We start from the raw sequence: 24075 nt of genomic DNA, 5'->3' as shown, positions 1-24075 counted from the left end.
CAATAAAATTGCTCAAATAACAGAGCACCAAAGAGATACTCCCAGGCATCACTGTGTTAAAAACAATGGCCAGAAAGCACTACTGGACGTAGCATGCTCTGATCGATTAATTGCTTTCTTGGGACAGGAGATCAGAGCAGGCAGAAGGCAGCAGAGGAGAAGTCCATGCACACAACCCTCCACCTTCTGGTCATCTGCTTACATTATCCAGATTTGGACACATTCATTCATTTTTTTTGTTTCTGGAGCTAATTTAGAGTGGAGATAATTAAGTGCGTGGATTTAGAATGGCAAAAATTGTCTGTTTTGTGTCTCTGATATGAGGTTCCTAAGCAACAACAAGCTGCTCTGGTCAGATATGTCTTAACAGTATATTGAATTCCTTTGCATCATGGCTCAAGCACAATTTATAAATGCTATTCAAATTATGTAAGAGGCTGGACTAGAGAGAATCCTTTTCTGTGCCAAGACTCTAAGCTTTCACAACAGTAGCAACAACCTGAATGCTTATCAGGAATCAAAAAGTTGTCCAGGTTGTTAAAGCCAAAATTTGCCATTGGAACTCCTGCTGAAAGCACTTGGTTAGCTCAGCACCCAAAATAAATCACATCACGAGAGAATTTTGTCCTCATCCCCTCCTAGTGCACCTGGAGCATAGCCCTAAGGGAAATCCTATCGACTCTCTTTTTCCAGTGTTCCAGCAGTGCATGCATCTGTTGTTGACACGTCTGGATCCTCAGCTTTCCCATCACCTCTGACACTGGACATGATCATGACACTTTAAAATTAAAGGAAGGAAGGTCAGAAGGAAGGCCTGCCTGATACAATTAAAATCAAAACTCAGTTGGCATTGTTGGCCACCTTAAAATATCCCTGGGTTGTACCAGATAGAGATGAGAACAATTTTTATGCCTTTTGCCTGCATACTTTTAACTGCGAGGTGTGAGTGAAGGGTTAAGGATAAAATTAAATGATTGCTTCTGTTTTCTCATTACATGAGTGGGTTGCATCTCTTGGTTTTTCCTTAAAATCTTTGAAGGTAAAATAGCATTTGTTTCTTTCCTAATTTATCTGGGCTACTTCAAGTCTACTTCGGAGACCTCCTTTCCATAGACAAATTGACATTGCCTTTAACGGGGCTGGCAGAGAATAATGATTCAAAACATGATCCTAGGAACAACCTAGACCTGGTTCGATTCCTGAGTCACCTACTTGCTAGCTGGGTGACCTCAGGCAAGCAGCTTAACTTCTATAAGCCCCATCTCCTTATCTCTAAGGTAGAGAGGATAACACCACTGCCTGCCTCAAGTGATTCTTTTGAGGATGCAGGGAGATCATGATTATAAAGTCTGTGAAGTCTCCCTTTTAGTGCCTGACACATAAGTGCTCAATAGGCGGTAGCGAATATTGTTTTACTATTACCAGTTAGACCCAAACAAACAAAATGCACAGGCTGATCGCTAAAGTAATCGGGAAATTTGTTTAAGTCAATAAGCATTTATTTCTGCAGTTTAGAATGTGATAATTGGATGAACAAATGCTTCTTTTTTGTTGAGTACTCAGTTTGCATAAAGAGTTAGTAGAAATGCTTGTTATAAGAGGAACGGAAACCACTACTAGGTTAAGAACAACACTTGAATTTGAAGGAATTTCTTTTTCACAAAACTGCACTTTAAAAGGACAAGTTGCTATGACTAGTCAACTTTTCATGAGACAGGCCAGGAGAAAGTCATTGTTGCTGGCTGCCCAAGCCACCTCAAATGACTCATGCAAGTCCTTTAGATCTCTGTGTATCTCTTTCTTCTGGTCCAGAAAAGCAACAGTTATATTATTGCATGATTATTTATTTCTCAGTTTAACTCTGGAGTCAGGTGGACTGCCTTCAAATTCTAGCTCCACAGAACACTAGCTGTGTGACTAATGGTTTTGCACACCAGTTCATTCCTCTGGGAGCTGGGGATTAATGGGATACTTTCCAGATAAAGTTGCTGTGAGGATTAAATGAGAATGTGCAGAAAAATATAGGAGCTCAGAAAATGGCAGCTAGTAAAATGATAGTGAAAATCGTTTTCAACCTTTTTGCTTTCATCCATCTTAAATTTAATTTTTTGATAACCCCAAGGAGCTTTAGTTTATGTGCATTTTATTAACAGATAGTTCACTTAATAGGAAGTAACTGAGAAACTTTAAAAATATTTGTGCATTAATTCATTTAAAATTATAATAAAAACTTTTACATGCTAACATATGTAATATTTTTAATGAAAAATAACTATTTTCTCAAAACAAGAGAAAACAGATTTTCTTCAAATCTCCTTAATGTCTGTCTTAATAGAAAACAGTAGAATTCTCATCTGCTTCTGCTACAATCTGCTGCAGTATCACACCTTACGTAGTTTCTGAAAAACTCCAATTTACACTCAAAGAATGAGAGTAGAATAAAGCAAACAATATCTGAGAACTATAAAAGTAGTTTTGATTCCATGGACTCCCTGAAAGCTCTCAGGGACTTGCCTACTTTGAAAACAACTGTCTTAGAGCAACTGTCTCTCAAACTCTCAACTGTAGGAGGGGACGCAAATGCCTCGGTAGAACAAACATGAGAATAGTGTCTAAGAGCATGAGATAAGCATCAAGGCCAAGAAGAGCATAAATCTGAGGCCCTTGGAAGCATTTACTTTGGGGAATAAAGCTGTACTCAAGTAGGGGTGGGAGGACAGCAGGAGCCCAAACACATTGTACAGAATTGGGCAAGTATGAGTTATAGTCTCAAAACATATTGGACGAATTTCTATGACTTCGGGCTGTCCAGAAGTCACAAATCATTGCTTCTCTGTCTTTTCCTTCTTCCTTCTCCACCCTTATTTCTTCTACCCCATCCCAGAACAGCAAGAAAATGCCCAGTTGCTCTCTGTATTATCGGATGCTGGGATAGTATATTTATACCACATCTGGAAGCATCAGAGCATGGGTTTTTCAGGCATAGAGACCTAGGTTCAAATCCTGGATCTGCCACTTAGGAGTTGTGTGGTCTTAGAAAAGTTACTTAAATTTACTGACTCTCAGAATGCTAATGTATATAACAGGGATTGTGATGGATTAAAAATGTCCAGTCTCCACTCCTTCCATTGAAAGGTGAATTCTATTTCCCCATGCTTTGAATTTGGCTGCCTCTGTGTCTTGACCACTAAATGTGGTGGAAGTGACATTGTGTGACTTCTGAGCAGTTTCAAGAGACCCTGTAGCTTCTGCTCTTGCCCTCTTGGAACCCTGAGGCCTCCAGGCTGCAAATAAGTCTGGAACAAAAGACCCCAATGGAAGGAGATGCCCAACCATCTCTGCCGAGGCCCAGATATCTTACCCCATCCAGACTCCACCAAGCAGTCACACAAGGGGCCCAAGTGATGCCCCCAGAAGCCCCACTAGGCCAGCCTGCAGAAATATGAGAAATGATCATTTTGTTTTAGGCCACTAATAAGGTAATTTCTAAGGCCATCAACTTGTCCTGGTTTTAGCACTGAGAATCGTATGTCCTAGGAAAACCCGTAAGTCCTAATTGGGTTGGTCACCTTATTTGTAGCAGAGCCACCAACAACTGACACAGGGATAAAAATATGCAACTCAATGTTTCTAAGAGAATTAAGCGAAATGATGTGGTTAGGCAAAATACAGTGCCCAGGCAACGAATGAGATTTTTTCGTGTCTTCAATTTACAAAAACATTCTTAATAACTCAAGATTTCCTAATAAAAATGTAATCTGTTATCTTTGTCTATAACTGAGCTTCTCATTCAGGTCTCCTAATTGATTTAAATATACCAGATAGCATTCTCTGCTAGAAGAACACTACGTTTCAAGCTAAGCACAGAAGTAGTAGGCCCCTGGGAAATTATGAACCAAAACAGAAAGAAAACATTGAACTGAACTAAACTCAAACCGGCTGTGAGTTCTCAAAACAGTATCACTGTTGAATATGGAAGATACTTACTATTATATCATTCTGGGTGGGTCTAGAACAGGACCGTGTTTTGTTTGTTTGTTTGACTATATTTTTCCCCAGGGCCACATCTAGCAAAAATACAGTTCAAGGAAATGATCTGCAGGTAAGGTCAATATAATGCACTTACAAAATGGCAAAATTGTAGGGGGCTGCTGGATATGAAAGTTAGTAAATCATTCAAAACTCTATTCCAGAGCTATTCATTAGGAAGAAAAATGGGGAGTAGGAGCAGAACCCTTGTAAAAACCTGAAATTCATTAAATGATGGTGCGAATTTTTTCCTCATATCATGATTATTTGGCCTAAAATGTATTTTAAATGACCAAGAGGTAAGTCTCTTTTTCTAACTAAAATTGCCCCTTATTCATACATTAAAATAACTTCCCCACCCTGGTGGCCAAAAGAACTTCATGCTGCCAAGAAAGAAAGTGTCCTGTACATCACTGAAGAATTCTGACTCTGCAAAAACCATATGTGAAATCATTCAGCAGGCTGAGCAGCAAAAAATGTCAGCCTTGGAGAATTTAATCAAGAAGGTATTTCCTCCTGCAGACTTCTGACAGCCAGTATGCTGAAATGGGCCCAGACATATCTGAATTACATGTGTCTTCCTGGCACAGAGTGATGTATCAAGAGAGTTCAGAAAAGCATTTCTGCTGCTCTGCAAATAAGTAAATGCCCAATTCTTAAACAGGTTCAAACTAGGATTCAGCCAACCAAGTTAACTGTCACCCCTTTTTGGAGAGAACTAGCAAATATAAAAAGAATATAGGTTTTAACTTTTTAAATAATGGAAGGTAAGCAGGACTGTATGTTGTTTCACAGCCTCTACATGCAATAGCCCCCTTCACCATGGCATGAATTTGTATATCTGAGTATATGCATGGATGAATGGACAGATAGATGGATATCCACCTCCACACACACAGTCATCCTTCTGACATGATGGCACCTCATTTCACCAGATACTGAAAAGCATAGTTCCTTGGCTTTGGAACACTCAATAATTTACTCCAAAATTAAATACATTCTTCATTGTGTTGGCAATCAGAAAGCCACCGCCACTGCCACAGGAGACTGCTAGCAGACTCAACAGGATTTCCCACACTCTATCGAAATCAAAGTCAGGAGCTGAGTTTGAGATCCACTGGGATAGAATTTCTAGCCATTTTCTAGACATCTATAGCATTTCTAGACTTTCAGTACACAGTCTCTAAAATTAAATACCTCGTAGTTGGCTGACATAAAAATGCATATAAAAAACATAAATCAAAAATCTGTTTTTCTTTTCTTTTTTTTTTTTTTGGAGATAAGGTCTCACTCTGTCACCCAGGCTGGAGAGCAGTGGCGTAGTCTCAGCTCATTGCAGCATCCACCTTCCAGGCTCAAGTGATTCTCTTGCCTGAGCCTCCTGAGTAGCTGGGATTACAGTGTGCACCACCACCACCTGACTAATTTTTGTACTTTTAGTAGAGACCAGGTTTCACCATGTTGGCCAGGCTGGTCTCAAACTCCTGACCTCAAATGATCCACCTGCTCTGGCCTCCCAGAGTGCTGGGATTACAGGCATGAACCACAGTGCCCGACCAAAAATCTGTTTTTCAAAGAATACTTTTGGCTGGGTGTGGTGGCTCATGCCTGTAATCACAGCACTTTGGGAGGCCGAGGTGGGTGGATCATGAGGTCAGGAGATTGAGACCATCCTGGCCAACATGGTGAAACCCCGTCTCTACTAAAAACACACAAAAAATTAGCCGGGCATGGTGGCGGGCACCTGTAGTCCCAGCTACTCGGGAGGCTGAGGCAAGAGAATGGTGTGAACCCAGGCGGCGGAGCCTGCAGTGAGCCGAGATTGCGCCACTGCACTCCAGCCTGGGTGACAGAGCGAGACTCCGTCTCAAAAAAAAGAAAGAATGCTTTGACAAACACTGAATGACATAAACAACATATGACACAAATTGTGCAGTCAAGATGATAATAAAAGGAGTGTGAGATAGATTTGAAAGATGCAAGTTTAAACATTTATCTAAGTAATCACAAATGCCACCAATATGATAAAATTAAAAAAGTTTCACTCCATTCCCATAGCCACCATCCTCTCCCACCTGAATGAGAACTCCAGGCTTCTATTCAATGTCCCTTTTACCCATAACCTATTTTTCACACAGAAGACAAAGTTGATTTTTAAAAAAGATAATTGGTTCAATTAGCTCCTCTGCTTAATACTATTTAAAGGCTTTGTGTTGTTCTTCGAATTAAAATCTAAACTCCTTAGCCTACAAGGCACCAGGTAACTTGGCCCTTGCCTACACTTCAACTTGATTGCAAACCACTCTCCCCTTGTTTACTGACTGCCAGCCACACAGGTCTCCCATTCTGCTACTTAAAAACATTTGAGGCCGGGCGCAGTGGCTCACACCTGTAATCCCAGCACTTTGGGAGGCCGAAGTGGGCGGATCACTTGAGGTCAGGAGTTCAAGACCAGACTGGACAACATGATGAAAACACATCTCTACTAAAAATACAAAAAAATTAGCTGGGCGTGGTGGTGGGCACCTGGAATCCCAGCTACCTGGGAGGCAGAGGTTGCAGTAAGCCAAGATCGTGCCATTGCACTTTTGCCAGGGCAACAAGAGTGAAACTCCGTCTCAAAACAAAGAAACGAAAACATTTGAATATACCCTTTCTCAGGGTGTTCTACATCCTTCTTCGCATTTCCTGGGATGCCCTTTCCCTGACCCTCAACATGACTATCTTGTGTCATCCTTCAAATCTGATGCAAAATCACTCCCAGAGAAGCTTCCTCCCTGCAACCCTTAAGTAGCCTCCTCCCTGCCACCTTCTCTTCCTATCATCCCTCTCTCTTGCTTATCTCTATGGCTCATATCAAAGTCTGAAATTATTATTTATTAGTTTACTTGTTCACCATCTGTCTCTGCTGCAAGAAGGTAAGTACCTTGGAGTGATCCTGACTTGGACATTCACTTCTGAATCCCCTGTGCCTAGCAGAGTGCATGGCTTTGGCCTCAGAAAAATTGCTGTCTTCTATCTAGATCATTGATTAGATGAGGGCAAGACTGGAACAGGGAAACATTTAGGAGGCTATTGCAATACTCAAAGGGAAGGATGATGGTGGCAGCAACCAAAGTGAAGATACTAGGGATAGAGGAACATGAATAGATGACCTGAGATCTTTAGAAGACAGAATCAGCAAGACTTGAGAACTGATTGGATGTGGGAGGTCTTAGGGTTGGTGTCCAGGTTTCCCCCTTGATAGTGAATTTCCCAGACATGTTTCTTCCTCCATAAGTATTTTCAGCTGCTGATAACCTTTTCAGTTGCAATCAGCACGCTACTGGCCACCGCTGATTGGTTCAGGGAGTGGTATATGGAACACAGTACCCACACATAGGTTGGAAGTAGGGGTACAATACAATTTGGGTTTTCCAGAGAAGTCCCAGGCTACTGTTTCAGCATCATTATTAACACTACCCTTTTTCCTGCTCAAAAGTGTCCTGGTTTGGATGATAAATTATAAGGTCACCCTAGGCAGTTAGGGAATTCAGTTGCTCCTAACATCATCTAGTATGAACTCAGCCCAACGGGAGTACACAGTGTTGAATGGCAGGCAAGCTAATAAAATCCAGCCTCTAGGATTGCATAAATTCTAGGTGAACAAAGAGAGTGGGTAATGTACACAAGGTGGAGTCTAGGAGGCTGGCTGCGTATTCCAGAGCTGGAAGTCACTGTGAGTGACATGGAAGCTGGAGAATCCCAGTCACTCCTGCAGGCTGCTTTCATCACCGGGAGTCACTGAGCTCATGTCATCTCCACCATCAATGAGGTTAAATGACAAAATTACCACCTTAAGGCAGAAAAAGTGTCAAACAGGTGGTACATATACTTTGTAAAGACTTACACATCCATAGGAGGTGGCACTAGGAGAATGCTACTAATCATGGCAGCTTCTCAACCTGTGATGGACAGGCTCAAAGATGCCAATGAGAGCAAAGATGTGACTGTATACAAGAGCTCAACACTGGCAGCCACAGAGTATTAGAGAGGGACTGAGAAATAAACTCTCCTGATGTCTGAGAACAATAGAGATTCATAGCCAAAACGTCTCCTACACAAACTCACAAATCCTAGGCTTTGAAGTTATTTCCAACTTAGAAAATAAAGGTTGATTTTTGTAAGTGAAGTTAATTTTAAGACCTAGTGGCTCAAAAATGTCTTAGAAATCAACATTAATCTTCATATTTCTTGTCAGTCTGAACTTTTAAAAAATATTATCATCATTTTGAATAGTTTCAACTTTTATTTTAGATTCAGGGGGTACAGGTGCAGGTTTGTTACAAGGTATATTGTATGATGATGGGGTTTGAGGTATGGATGATTCCATCGACCAGGTAGTGACCACAGTACCTTGTAAGTAGTTTTTCAGCCCACACCTCCATCCCTTCCTCTCTACTCCCTCAAGTCATTCCCCAGTATCTATAGTTCCTATCTTTATTCCCATGCATATGTGTGTTTAGCTCCCACTTGTGAGAACATGCAGTGTTTGGTTTTCTGCTCCTGTGTTAATTCACTTAGAATAATGGCCTCCAGCTGCATCTATGCTGCTACACAGGATATGATTTTTGTTTTTTTATGGCTGCATAATATTCTACAATGTATATATACCAGATTGTCTTTATCCAGTCCACCGTTGATGGGCACCTAGATTGATTCCACATGTTTGCTATTGTCAATAGCACTGGAATGAACATACAAGTGAATGTGCCTTTTGGTAGAATGATTTATTTTCCTTTGCGTATACATCCAGTAATGGGATTGCTGGGTCAAATGGCAGCTCTGCTTTTTAAGTTCTTTGAAAAATCTCAAAACTGCTTTCCACAGTGTCTGAACTAATTTACATTCTCACCAACAGTGTATAAGCATTCCCTTTTCTCCAGACTTGCCAGCATCTGTCATTTTTTGACTTTTTAATAACAGCTTTTCTAGCTAGTATGAGATGGCCTCTCATTGTGGTTTGGATTTGCATTTTTCTGATGATTAGTGATGATGTGTATTTTTTCATATGTTTGTTGGCTGCTCGTGTGTCTTCTTTTGAAAAGTGCCTGTTCATGTCCTTTGCTCACATTTTAATGGGATTATTTGTTTTTTTCTTGTTGATTTAAGTTCCTTATTGATTCTGGATATTAAATCATTGTTAGATGCATAATTTGTGAATATTTTTGCCCATTCTGTAGGTTGTCTGTTTACTTTGTTAATAGTTTCTTTTGCTGGGCAGAAGCTCTTAATTTAATTAGGTCCCACTTGTCAATGTTTGTTTCTGCCGTAATTGCTTTTGGGGACTTAGCCAAGAACTCTTTGCCAAAGCCAAAGTCAAGAAGGGTATTCCCTAGGTTTTCTTCTAGGATTTTTGTAGTTTGAGGTCTAACATTTAAATCTTTAATCCATCTTAATTAATTTTGTGTAGGGTTAAAGGCAGGGATCTGGTTTCATTCTTATGCATATGTCAAGCCAGTTACCTCAGAACCACTTATTGAATGGGGAGTCCTTTCCTCATTACTTGTTTTTGCCATCTTTGAAGATCAGGTGGTTGTAGGTGTGTAGCTTTATTTCTGGGTTCTCTATTCTGTCCCATTTGTCTACATATCTGTTTTTATACCTGTACCTTGTTAGTTTGGTTACTGTAGTATAGTTTGAAGTCAGGCAATGTGATGCCTCCACCTTTGTTTTTTTTTTTTTTTTGCTTAGGGTTGCTTTGGACATTTGGGCTCTTTTTTGGTTCCACATGAATTTTAAAATAGTTTTTTGTAATTCTGTGAAAAATAATATTGGTAGTTAGGAATAGTATTGAATCTATAAATTTCTTTGGGCAGTATGGCCATTTTAACAATATTGATTCTTCCAATTCACGAGCATGGAATGTTTTTGTATTTGCTTGTATCACCTCTGATTTCTTTGAGCAGTGTTTTGTAGTTCTCCTTGTAGAGATCTTTCACCTCCTTAGTTAGCTGTATTCTTGGTATTTCATTTTTTGTGGCTATTGTAAAATGTGATTGTGTTCTTGATTTGACTCTCTGCTTGAACATTATTGGTGTATAGAAATGCTACTGATTTTTGTGCATTGATTTTTGTATCCTGAAATTTTAGTGAAATTGTTTATGAATTCTAGAAACCCTCTGGCAGAGTGGTTAGGGTATTCTAGGTATAGAATTGTATCATCAGCAAATACAAGTAGTTTGACTTCTTTTTTCCTGTTTGAATGTTTGATTCTTTCTCTTGCCTGATTGCTCTGGCTAGGACTTCCAGTACCACGTTGAATGGGAGTGAGGAGAGTAGGCACCCTTATCTTGTTCCAGTTCTCAGAGAGAATGGTTCCAGCTATTGCCCATTTAGTATAATGTTGGCTATGTGTTTCTCATAGACAGCTCTTATTATTTTGCAGTATGTTCCTTTGATGACTAGTCTGTTAAGTGTTTTTATCATGAAGGGATGTTGGATTTTTCAACAGTATTTTCTGGATCCACCAAGATAATCATATGATTTTTGTTTTTAATTTTGTTTATGTGATGAGTCACATTTATTGATTTGCATATGTTGAACCAGCCTTTGTCCCAGGAATAAAATCTACTTGATTGTGGTTTATTAATTTTTGACGTGCTTCTGGATTCAGTTTGTTAGTATTTTGTTGAAGATATCTGTTCAGCATGTTCATCGGAGATACTGATCTGCAGTTTTCTTTATTCATTGTGTCTCTGCCGACATTTTGGTATTAGGCTGATGCTGGCTTTGTAGAGTGAGTTAGAGGTGAGCCCCTTCTTCTCAAGTTTTTGAAATACTTTAAGTAAGATTGGTACCAGTTCTTCATACCTCTGGTAGAATTTGGCTGTGAATCTGTCTGGTTCAGGGCTTTTTTCAGTTGGCAGGTTTTTTATAACTGATTCAGTTTCAGAACTTGTTATTGGTCTGTTCAGGTTTTTACTTTCTTCTTGGTTTAATATTGGGAGGTTATTTCCAGGAAGGTTGTTTCCAGGAATTTATCCATTTTCTCTAGATCTTTTGTATATCTGTGGGATTGATTGTAATGTCACCTCTGTCATTTCTGATTGGACTTACTTGGCTATTCTCTTTATTAGTCTAGCTAGCAGTCTATCAAACTTTTTTATTCTTTTAACTCTAACCAATGAAACTCTTGGTTTCATTGATCTTTTGTATGGATTTGAGCCTCAATTTTGTTCAGTTCTTCTCTAGTTTTAGTTATTTCTTTTCTTCTGTTAGCTTTGGGGTTAGTTCAGTTTTTTTCTGGTTCCTGTAGGTACAATATTAGATTAATTTAAAATCTAACTTCTTGATGAAGGCATTTAGTGCTATAAACTTTCCTCTTAGCACTGCTTTAGCTGCATCCCAAAGATTTTGGTCATGTCTCTGTTTTCATTAATTTCAAATTTTTTTAAATTTAAGCCTTCATTTCATTGTTCACCCGAGAGTTATTCAAGAGCAAGTTGTCTAATTTCCATGTATTTGTGTAGTTTTGAGAGGTCACCTTGATATGAATTTCTTTTTTTATTGCACTGTGGTCTGAAAGTGTGCTTGGTATGACTTCAATTTTTTTTTGCATTTATTGAGGCTTGCTTAATGACAGAGCATTTGGTTGATCTTAGACTATGTTCCATGTGCAGATAAGAAGAACTTATATTCTATAGTTGTTGGGTGAAATATTAGGTAGATGTCTATTAGGTCAAATTGGTTGAGTGCCAAGTTAAAGTCCAGGATTTCTTTGTTAGTTTACTGCCTCAATATTCTAATGTTGTCCGTGGGATGTTGGATATTGAAGTCTCCCATTATGATTGTGTGGCTGTCTAGGTCTTTTTGTAGTTAGAGAAGAACTTGTTTTATGAATCTGAGTGCTCCAGTGTTGAGTGTGTATATACTTAGGATAGGTCTGTGTTCTTCATGAATTGAACCCTTTATCATTATGTAATGCTCTTCTTTTCCTTCTTAATTGTTATTCATTTAAAGTCTGTTTCATCTGATATAGGAATAGTGACTACTGTTCTTTTTTGTTTTCTGTTTGCATGGTAGATCTTTCTCCATCCTGCTACTTCAAGCCTGTGGGTGTCATTATATTTGAGATGGGTCTCTTGAAGACAACAGACAGTTGGGTCTTGTCTTTTGTTTTTTATTTTTTATTTTTTGAGACGGAGTCTCGCACCACTGCCCAGGCTGGAGTGCAACAGCATGATCTCAGCTCACTGAAACCTCCACCTCCTGGGTTCAAGCCATTCTCCTGCCTCAGCCTCCCAAGTAGCTGGGACTACAGCCATGTGCCACCACACCTGGCTAATTTTTGTATTTTTAAAAGAGATGAGATTTCACCATGTCTCACCAGGCTGGTCTTGAACTCCCGACCTCAAATGATCCACCCCCCTCAGCCTCCCAAAGTGCAGAGATTATGGGCGAGAGCTATCACGCCCGGCCAGGTCTCATCTTTTTATCCAGCTTTCCACTCTATACCTTTTAAGTGGTGGCATTTAGACCATTTGCATTCAGGGTTAGTTTTGATATGTGAGATTTTGATTCTTTCATTGTGTTGTTAGCTGGTTGTTTTGTAGACTTGATTGGTATAGTTGCTTTATAGTGTCTGTGGGCTGTGTGCTTAAGTGTGTTTTTGTTTTAGCAGGTGTCATTCTTTTGTTTCCATGTTTAGCATTTCCTTAAGGACTTCTTGTAAAGCTGGTCTAGTTGCAATAAATTTCCTTAGCATTTGCTTAGTCTGAGAAGGATTTTATTTCTCTTTCACTTCTGAAGCTTAGTTTGGCAGGATATGAAATTTTTGGTTGGAATTTCTTCTCTTTAATGATGCTGAAAATAGGCCCTCAGTCTCTTCTGCTTTGTAAATTTTCTGCTAAGAGGTCTGCTGCTAGCTTTACAGGGTTCCCTTTATAAATGACCTGACTCAGGCTGGGTGCGGTGGCTCACGCCTGTAATCCCAGCACTTTGGGAGGCCAAAGTGGGCAGATCATGAGGTCAGGAGATCAAGACCATGCTGGCTGGCATGGTGAAACCCCATCTCTACTAAAAATGTAAAAAAAAAAAAAAAAAATTAGCTGGGTGTGGTGGCAGGTGCCTATAGTCCCAGCTACTCGGGAGGCTGAGGCAGGAGAATGGCATGAACCCGGGAGGTGGAGCTTGCTGTGAGCTGAGATCGCGCCACTGCACTCCTGCCTGGGTGACAGAGCAAGACTCCATCTCAAAAAAAAAAACCAGTGACCTGACTCTTCTCTCTGGTTATTATTAATAGTATCTCAGAGGGGTTCTCTGTATTTATTGAATTTTCATGTCATCCTCTCTAGTAAGAGTGGGGAAATTTTCGTGGATTATATCCTAAAATATATTTTCCAAGTTGCTTACTCTCTCTCCTGCTCTTTCAGGAATGCCAATGAATCACAGATTTGGTCTCTTGGAGACCATGTTTCTTGGTCTCCGTGTTTCTTGTTTCTTGGAGATTTTATTTATTCATTTATTTGAGACAGGGCCTCACTCTGTCACCCAGGCTGGAGTGCATTAGTGCAATCATGGCCCACTGCAGCCTTGACTTTTCAGGTACCAGTGATCTTCCCACCTCAGCCTCCTGTGTAGCTGGGACTATATGTGTGCACCAACATGCCCAGCTAATTTTTGTATTTTTGATAAAGATGTGGTCTCACCATGTTGCCCAGGCTGGTCTTGGACTCCTGAGCTTAAGTGATCCACAGGTATCGACCTCTCAAAGTGCTGGGATTACAGATGTGAGCCACTGTGCCTTTACAATTTTATTTTATTTTATTTTTTGAGACAGAGTCTCGCTCTGCTGCCCAGGCTGGAGTGCAGTGGTGCGATCTCAGCTCACTGCAACCTCCGCCTCCCGGGTTCCTACCATTCTCCTGCCTCAGCCTCCCAAGTAGCTGGGACTACAGGCACCTGCCACCATGCCTGGCTAATTTTTTGTATTTTTAGTAGAGATGGGGTTTCACCATGTTAGCCGGGATGGTCTCGATCTCCTGGCCTTGTGATTCATCCACCTCGGCCTCCCAAAGTGCTGGGATTACAGGCATGAGCCACCATGCCCAGCCCACAATTTTACTTTAAAAAATTCTTTTTTCTTTATTTTTGTCTGAGTTGATTTGCAGAACTGGTCTATGAGCTCTGAGATTCTTTCCTCAGCTTGGTCTAATATGCTGTTAATGCTTCTGACTGAGTTATGAAATTCTTGTAGGGAGCTTAATTCCAGAAGATCAGTTCGATTCTTTCTTAAAATGGCTATTTTGTCTTTCAGCTCTTAGATAGTTTTACTGGATTCCTTGGATTTAGTTTTAACTTTCTCCTGAATCTTGATGAGCTTCTTTGCCATACAGATTCTGAATTCTGTATCTATCATTTCAGTCATTTCATTTTGGCTAAGAATCATTGCTGGGGCGCTAGTGGGCTCATGTGGAGGTAAAGGGGTGCTCTGGATTTTAGAGTTATAGAATTCTCACACTGGTTCTTTCTGATTTGTGTGGGTTGATGTTCCTTTAACCTTTGAAGTTGCTGTCCTTTGGATGGGGCTTTTAACTTTTACGTTCTTCACATTTTTTTCTCCAACACACCACTGCTGGTTTGAAGCTTTTAAATTTTTCAATGCCCTTAAAGGTTTGACAGTAGTATAAGTTGGGTTTAGTCGACTGGCTTCATTTCTGGATGCTTTCAGAAGTCCGAGGCTCAGCTGGGCACTCTTGGGCTGACTGCTTTAACTCTGGGAGGGACTGGGACTGGGTCTGTGGTTTTGTTCTCTGGTTTCTCCATGTCAAACACTGGCTGCACTGAGGGGGCCGAGGTGCTCCCTCTCCACTGGCAATCATGCTCCATCAGGGGCTGCTGGCAAAAGTGCTCCGATGGGGTGGCAGTGGGGCCACAGGTGAAAGTGCTCCACTGGGCTGGCAAGGGTCTTGGGTGAAAGTGCTCCAGCATGGTGGTGTAGTGAGGGGGCTCTGAAGTTTCACTGAGCCAATGGACTAAAACTAGTAGCAGCTCCTATACCTTCCCCCAACCCCTACGTTTTGTTGAAGGAGAGGTTATATTACTCCTCACTCCATAAGGCCTTTCCTTAATCCGAAAGATTAGGTGATACTGTGGTTTGATTGTGATGCTTAAAAATGCATATCTACAACTATCTGATCTTTGACAAACCTGACAAAAACAAGAAATGGGGAAAGGATTCCCTATTCAATAAATGGTGCTGGGAAAACTGGCTAGCCATATGTAGAAAGCTGAAACTGGATCCCTTCCTTACACCTTATACAAAAATTAATTCAAGATGGATTAAAGACTTAAATGTTAGACCTAAAACCATTAAAATCCTACAAGAAACCTAGGCAATACCATTCAGGACATAGGCGTGGGCAAGGACTTCATGTCTAAAACACCAAAAGCAATGGCAACAAAAGCCAAAATTGACAAATGGGATCTAATTAAACTAAAGAGCTTCTGCACAGCAAAAGAAACTACCATCAGATTGAACAGGCAACCTACAGAATGGGAGAAAATTTTTGCAACCTACTCATCTGACAAAGGGCTAATATCCAGAATCTACAATGAACTCAAACAAATTTACAAGAAAAAAACAAACAACCCCATCAAAAAGTGGGCAAAGGACATGAACAGACACTTCTCAAAAGAAGACATTTATGCAGCCAAAAAACACATGAAGAAATGCTCATCATCACTGGCCATCAGAGAAATGCAAATCAAAACCACAGTGAGATACCATCTCACACCAGTTAGAATGGCCATCATTAAAAAATCAGGAAACAACAGGTGCTGGAGAGGATGTGGAGAAATAAGAACACTTTTACACTGTTGGTGGGACTGTAAACTAGTTCAACCATTGTGGAAGTCAGTGTGGTGATTCCTCAGGGATCTAGAACTAGAAATACCATTTGACCCAGCCATCCCATTACTGGGTATATACCCAAAGGACTATAAATCATGCTGCTATAAAGACACATGCACACGTATGTTTATTGCGGCACTATTCACAATAGCAAAGACTTGGAACGAACCCAAATGTCCAACGATAGGCTGGATTAAGAAAATGTGGCACATATTCACCATGGAATACTATGCAGCCATAAAAAATGATGAGTTCATGTCCTTTGTAGGGACATGGATGAAACTGGAAAACATCATTCTCAGTAAACTATCGCAAGGACAAAAAACCAAACACCTTATGTTCTCACACATAGGTGGGAATTGAACAATGAGAACTCATGGACACAGGAAGGGGAACATCACACTCCAGGGACTGTTGTGTGGTGGGGGGAGGGGGGAGGGACAGCATTAGGAGATATACCTAATGCTAAATGATGCGTTAATGGGTGCAGGAAATCAACATGGCACATGGATACAGATGTAACAAAACTGCACATTGTGCACATGTACCCTAAAACCTAAAGTATAAAAAAAAAAAGTTTAGATCCAAAAAAATAAAAAATAAAAATAAAGTTAAGAACTTTTTGGAAGTCTAAGAAAAAAAAAAAAAGAATGCAGTCTGAGTTTTCAAATCAGTGACACTTTGAGTAACTTAGAAAATGCTTTATATGACTCCAAACTCTAGCTTGTGGAGTTTATTTGATATAGTTAGTTTTCTATAAAACATCATTAAGGCTCCCTTTCTCTTTCTGTTGGCCCTTGGTCACCAACCAGAAAAGGACATCCAGAGTTGGGATGGAAGGTAGACCTTAGTTCTATTAGAGAAAATGTAAAAGCATTTTCCCTATGCAAGAGAATTCCTTGACCATAACTTGATTACTGGGGACAGCAAATTTGAATAACTAGTAAACTTAAAAACCAGTTCTGCAATTCAATAATACAGCCTCAGACACTGAGAAAAGCACTTAAATAAATCTCACATGCTTCAAACTAACGAAACTTTCCAAAGGAAATAAAAAGTAAATATATATGTATTGTAATATAAAACAAAAGGAAAATGGGGCTAAAATAAATTGAAAGGGCCCTCAGATATTTAAAACCAATAAAAATATTATATTTTGGGAAGATTTTAAAAGTATCATTGGAAAAAGCAGTACTGGCATATTCTGTCATTTTTTCTCCCCCGACTTTTTTCTTCTTAAATTAAAACTCACAGCAAAAAAAAAAAAAAAAAAAAAAAAAAAATAGCAAGTAAGCAAGCCTCTCTAGCTGGGCTATGAGGAACACTATTCATTTCTCCATTTCTCCCCCTGACCTGATTAGTCAGAACGTCTTTCAAATGATTAGTTTTCAATTTGCACCATTGTCAGAGAGAAAGGCCTCCAAATTAATGGCTACATTGATTGTTTATGCCTCCAAGAGACACATTAAAAAAATTTCAGCAACGCTAAAAAGAAATGGTGATCTTCTGAAAAGATTTAGCTTAATAGATTTTTTAAAAAGAAAAATGAAGGTTTTGGCAACTTGCAAAAAGTATGTTTAAAATTCCAGTTACAAGTCTGGCTGCCTAGAGAGTTTGAGTGCTAAGGGCTTTGTCAATTCTTAGCATAAGAAGCTGACCTAAGATTTTGGGATCCTTGGACCCATCAGTGGAAATTTTGATAGACCTGCAATTCTGGCTCATACATAGGGCCCATTTACCATGCTGGCTTTCTTTTAATAAGAAATGCTGTGCCTCACCACTTCCCTCCAGTGTCCTTCCTGGGTGGTTTATCCTCCCTGCCTCTGCTTTTGGAACCACACTAAAAATTCAACAGGAAAGGTTTCTACAAACATTGTTCTGTTTGTTTGGCACCGAAGGGATGGGAATTTGCACAGAGCTTTTGTTGGGCAAGATTCCCTTAATTCCCTGCCAATGAAGTTCTAATGCTGTGTCTCAGATGAAGAAAGGTAACAACAGATTAGACAACTATTCACTCCATCTTACATTTACTCTAAAGAACTGCAATATGTTTTTGCAGCAGGGGAAGGACCACATTAGAAGTAAGCTTACTTTCATTATTGATATTTACCTTGTTGAAATTGGCCAATATAATGATGTAATGGCTATTCATGATAGCAGCATGCCCAAAATTGTAGCTCACTGAGGACTAATAATGATCAATGTTCAAGGATGAGAAATACAATAATGTTTTATCTGTTCTTGTTGAGGTTTGATGATTGTTGTTTATGCCATGGCAAATGAGGTTTCATTAGATATTAACATAGTTTCCATGATTTAAACTGGTGTTGAAAGCCCATTTTTCTCAATATCATCTCATTTCCTTAACTTTCTTACGTATCTGAACCTGGTGGTCATACTCCCTCTCAAATCCCTCTGTAAATTCTTTGATGTGGGTCAGCACAAAAAAGAGGTGTCAGTCTCACATGACACCTTATTTCAATGAGGTCCAGTTATGGTCAAAACCAACAATTTATGGAATATTAAACTGGTAAAGGCAGAGATCAAACTGATCATCTAAGGCTTGGTATCCAGCATTTGGAGCCCTACATGCCCCCCGTATTACTAAGCCCAGACCTGCTGTTGGCAGGTCAGCACAGTCAAGATTGCTTCACACAACTGCAAACTGGATGACCAAGCACTGTGTAGCGTAATGGGGCCCTGCAGTCATCACTTATAAAACCCAGAACTATAACACAGATCATGTGTTCCATATGAATTGCCATGGTTGTATATCTAATTTTTTCCCTGTCCCAAACTATGGTACTAGTTATTCACAGCAGATTGGTAGTATTTGTAAAACCAATGCTTTGACTATGTGACACTAACACTAATGAGGACCTGATAACTTCCAAACACAACAGAACATTTGGACACTTGTCACCTGAGTCCTGTGCCAGCTATACCAACTTGGCTGAGCTGTTGTCATATTCCACTAATCTCTACCTAAGGTCATCTCCAGTCTTGGCTCACTTAGCTAGCTTTGGAATTTGCTCTCCCCCTTATCCAATGCTTCCTCTTCTTTGTTGCATTATATTGGTCAGGTCTTTTAAAAATCTGAAGAACAAGCTCTTGCTTGAAGCCTTCCTGAAGTCATTGGTTCCACTTTTTTTTTTTTCAGGCCAGAAAAAATAGCCTCTGATTTACTTTCCTGGGCAATGCACTATTAAAATTCTATGATTATATAATATTTCCTATTGCAGAATATCTCTTGTTATACTGAAAGCTATTGAAAACTGCCTTTAATAGATACTTTAAGGTGTCTAGTGGTATATATCAACCTGGGTTGGGGAGCAAAGGTAGCGGGTTGTGTAAACCCCTTTCTACCAGGAGGTTTCCCTGGTGGAAAGAGTATTTTTTTAAGTCACTGGCATTGTTTAGAATTGCTGGTGCATGGTAATAATAAGCAGACTAACTTTCAGTTGGGTTTATTATCATTTTTAAGTTATCTACAGACAATGAACCCCTTTATACCTTGGCAGACTGCTCTCACTTCAACACTTTCCCCCTTGTATATCACTGTTCAAAGCAACCCCTAAATGATCAAATTATGTATGGGAACAAAGCATTCCTGAAAGATCCTCCTTATTGAAGTACATATTTTACATGGCATAGTCAAAGTTTTCAAAGACTATAGGGAAAGGAGCCGCACACTCTGTGTGCATAAGTAATTGCAGTTATTCTCATGTGGCCTACGACTACAAAAGACACTTGCATTGGCTTTTGTGCTCTAGCACTGTCCTTCTGTTAATACAAATGAATTAGAGAAATTAAGCAATTTCTTAGAGTCTACATAATCTCACATTTCTTAATTTGTTGGATTTGTCTCCACTATACTCAGCTTAATCTCTTTTGCGGTCTCCCCTCATTTAAGTAAAACTCGTAACAGTTCACAACAAATAATCAAGCCAAATGAAATTTTTTTTTTCTTTCTGAGGACTTTGAGACCTGAAGGTCCCTATATATAAGGTCATGTCTGCTAGTTCACCTTCTTACCTCTCAAACACTTTTGCTATTTTTTCAATGTCTTTCTTCCCAGCGAACTAGTTAGGGAAGCGTAGGGGGCATGAAAGCGTGTGTGGAGATGGGTGCCTGGAAGCGTTTTAGGGCCAGGGTAGAATGACGCATCCCACAAGTACTCATACCCTACATTACTCATTGGCAGAACTCAGCCACATGCCACACCCAGCAACAAAGGAAGCTGCAAAATGTAAACCCAGGAAGAAGAGGAGATGAACACTGGTAACTAGTTGGTGGTCTCTACTACACCACCAGTTAGTCAGGAGAAGGGCAAACTCAATCTTGTCACTGCCAAAAATCTTGTGCTCAGGTGCATTGCCTCACACATTGTAGATTCGTAGAAAACACCTGCCAATTAAGTATGTGCTAAGTATTCTATGAATGATAAGGAAAGAGTGGGCCTGCGATAATCTTCAAAAACGTTAATCAAGTCTTACTTCTAATAGACCAGCCAATCTGCTAAAAAAAAAAAACCGAGAGGAGACTCAGCAGATCCCATGAATGTTGATGAAGTTTGATCATTTTGTTGAGAATTATGAAATCAAGGACAATTTATAACAATTCACTAAAAAATGGTTGTAGGGCTTGTTAACTTTCTAAGTAATCAGTTTGTGCACACATATATTTGATTACATAAGCTATTTGCATGTTTATATATAGAGAAAGAAAACATAATTGGTGTTATGTGGTTTTCAGAGACAAAAGAGAGGACATGTAAACATTTGCAGTAAATAGAGCCTAAATTCAAGATCTCAGTATAAGGCATCCTGGAATAAATGGGAGACAATATTTCCTGTGTTTTCAGTTTCCCTTACTATTGCATGTCACTTAGAAAGCCTAGCAACCAATTTATAAGCCCTCATAAATCAATCACTGCTAGGCAGTAGCCCACATTGTGTTCTAATTCTAAGCATTTCTTCTTGTCTCAGAAATGAACACCGATGTAGATTAACCATGTCTACATAGCGGACATGGTTAATTCTTTCAGGTACCATATGAGAACAATGATGACTAATGGGAAACATTTTTAAGATCACAAGAGAACTATATATTAACAAGCAAAAAATGTAATCATCTCAAAATAACAGGCATTAACAAACCTGTATACTGCAGAGATGCATTGTTCCTGCATGCAAAGAAATTGATGAAATGATTCCCACTGCTATGCTCAGAGAAAAATTAAGTGACAGGTCCCTTTTATTTAGGAGTGTGCTGTTTTTTTTCCCTGCTGATGGACTGATGATGTTATATAAAGGGTTATATAGTGAAGTCATGCTACATCAAATTACTGCTTACACAGGATGCTTCTGAACCATTTAACCTGATACTACAGAATAAAACATGTGTAATCAACAAGCACTGAAAAGGAATGAATATGTAACAAGAATGACCCTTCACTTACCTGAAGAATGTGCATGAATTCTATTCAATCACAGTTTTAATCGATTGCATCGCTTTGATTTTGGCATCTAGATCAACTCCCTACTGATTACTTAGAGGACCCATTATACTTGGAAATGAATGACTTAAATACCCATAAATATGAGGAACATGGCATAATGTCAGAATCGAAACATTGCTCAGACCCATGACCTAGCCAGTGGCTCCAATTAACAATATTAAACCAGTGATTCTCAAACTTTAGGAGGCATCAGAATCACCTGGATGTTTCATTAAAACACACGTTGCTAGACGCCAGTCACAAGTTTCCGATTCAGTAGATCTGAGGTACAGTCTGAGAATTTGTATTTCTAACAGCTTCACAGGTATTGCTGATGCTGTTGGCTCAGGGGCCACACTTTGAGAACGAATGCATTAAATTAATAATCAAACATCTGATTGAGAAACCACCATATGCCTGGAAATACAGAATAACTGAATTTCCCATTAAAGGGTTGGAGATGTTACCCAAACCATGCATTTTTATAATGAGAGCTATCATACCAACTTTTATTTAAAATCTTAATCCCCCCCTCTCCCCCACTGACAGAGCAAAATGAACAAAATAAACGATTCAACCCCCCTTCCCATTACCTTGCATCAGAGTCTTCTTGGAAGCTCTACCAAAATAACTCTACATCTTCTTCAGAATCTTTTTTCAGCCTCATTACATTTAGGGAAAAGAATGCAGGTTCCTCTTTGGCACTGTGTCCTCAGCTAGTCTGTGGGAAGCTCAGCAACTTGCCACTTGTTCCCAGTTTAAGTAACAGGAATGAGATCATCAACATTTTCTATTGGGTCTCCTCAATCTCCTCCTGATTCTGGTTTAATACTGGTATGCAATGGACATGTTGAACCCCAATGGCTAACAAACTCTAAAACTTTTGGCTATGTGCTGGAAGGACCCCGACAGACAGTCTATCCTGGGTTAAATTCAGCCGCAGATCTGTTTTGTTTGGCTGGTACTGTGTTTCAGGAAGAACTGCGCTTGATTGCCTTCAGGAGGCGCATGCTCTCAGTGGCTTGTACTTCCTCCTGATTTGCCGCTGACTTCACGCATTTACATTACCTGCCTGGCCCTCTTGGTCATTGCAATTGAAGTACCTGAAAAACCCTCTGCTTTAACAAATGAGGAAACTAGGCTTTGAAGAAATTAAGTAACTCTCACAGCTAGTGACAGAACAGGACTACAACTAATAGCTTAAGATCCTCCTCTCTCTCACTTTTTTTTTTTTTTTTTTTTTTTTTTGCTGCTTTCTCAACCTCTGGACTCTCTAATGGTGTCAACACAGACTTTAGACAAGAACTTGATCAGCATCACCTGCCTCACTCTGCATGACTTTAAGGTTATACTTATCACAGTCACCCACCTCAGTCGATCAGATGTGCTCCATACCTTTCTCAACATGGTACCTTCCTGTGGAGTGCTTTGAAGCATGTTGAGACACGACTTCATGTTTTTTGGTTTGTAGAGGAGGAAAATATGTGAATAAGTCCAAGGTAAAATAAACAACTTGAGCTCTGGCTTTGGAGTCACTGATAGAAATAGTATAGATTTTCACAAAGGCATCCTTATAAATGAAGCCAACAAAAACCAAACAAAATAAAACCAAACAAAATTAGACTTCAAATAAAAGGCCCATGCCGCAATCTGGGTTTGAAACATAGTAAAGCCAAGAGAGAGAAGGTTTCTCCTTGGCCGTCCTTAATTTGGCTGCCTGTGCTATTCTCCAAATTCCTTTTATCATCATTAGATGGAGAAAATTCATTCACCTGCTCCAATTTGACCTTCTTGTTTTAATGGTCAAGCAAAGCACAGGGCAGGAGAACTAAAAGCAGCGGTTCGCAAGATTAAGCATACAGAGTCATCGCCTAGGAACTCGTTGATGATGCAGCATCTTTGAACCCAGCTGCAGAGATTTCTGGTAGGCCTGAAATCTATATAGTTAGCTAGCACTCACAAGTGTTTTCCATGCTAGTGATGCCTAGAGCACACTTGGAGAAATGCCTTGTGCTTTTCAAACTTCAGTGTGTTTACAAATCTGTCGAAATGCAGCCTCATTAAGTAGGTCTGGGGTGGGGTCTGAGGTTGGGCATTTCTCAAAAATTCATGTAAGGTGCTGGTCCAGAAAATGCTCTTTGAGAAGCAAGGGTTTAGAACTCTGATGTGGCAGGGAGTTATATTTCCTAGGTTTAAAATTCAGCTCTCCACTTTTCTGGTTGTCAGTCTGAAAAAGCAGCTTAACCTCTCTGTGCCTCAATTCTCTCATTCTCAAATGGGACACACTTACACAGCAATAGAAATAGGAGAGAGAGAATACCAAGTTTTTTTTGTTTTTTTTTTTTTAAATGGAGCTTTGCTCTTGTTGCCCAGGCTGGAGTGCAATGGTGCGATCTCGGCTCATTGCAACCTCCACCTCCCGAGTTCAAGGGATTCTCATGCCTCAGCCTCCCAAGTAGCTGGATTACAGGCATGCGCCACAACACCTGGCTAATTTTGTATTTTTAGGTGAGACAGGATTTCACCATGTTGGCCATGCTGGTCTCAAACTCCTGGCCTTAGGTGGTCCACCTGCCTCGGTGTCCCAAAGTGCTGGGATTAGAGGAATGAGCCATTGTTCCTGGCCAATACCAAGTTCTTGAACTACATCCCA

General features: G+C 39.8%; 1 protein-coding gene across 1 annotated transcript in view; it reads right to left on the bottom strand.

The window, feature by feature from the left end:
* Positions 1–22111, bottom strand: part of NR3C1 (nuclear receptor subfamily 3 group C member 1) — a 471612-nt gene extending 449501 nt beyond the window's left edge. The window contains exon 1 of the mRNA XM_030827143.1: positions 22016–22111. The gene's annotated coding sequence lies outside the window, so the exon portion shown is untranslated. The remainder of the gene's footprint in view (positions 1–22015) is intronic.
* Between the last annotated feature and the right edge of the window lie 1964 nt (positions 22112–24075).

Source organism: Nomascus leucogenys, chromosome 2 (genome assembly GCF_006542625.1).
Source record: "Nomascus leucogenys isolate Asia chromosome 2, Asia_NLE_v1, whole genome shotgun sequence".
Lineage (NCBI taxonomy): Eukaryota > Metazoa > Chordata > Mammalia > Primates > Hylobatidae > Nomascus > Nomascus leucogenys.
This window is presented reverse-complemented; position numbering and strand designations above follow the sequence as displayed.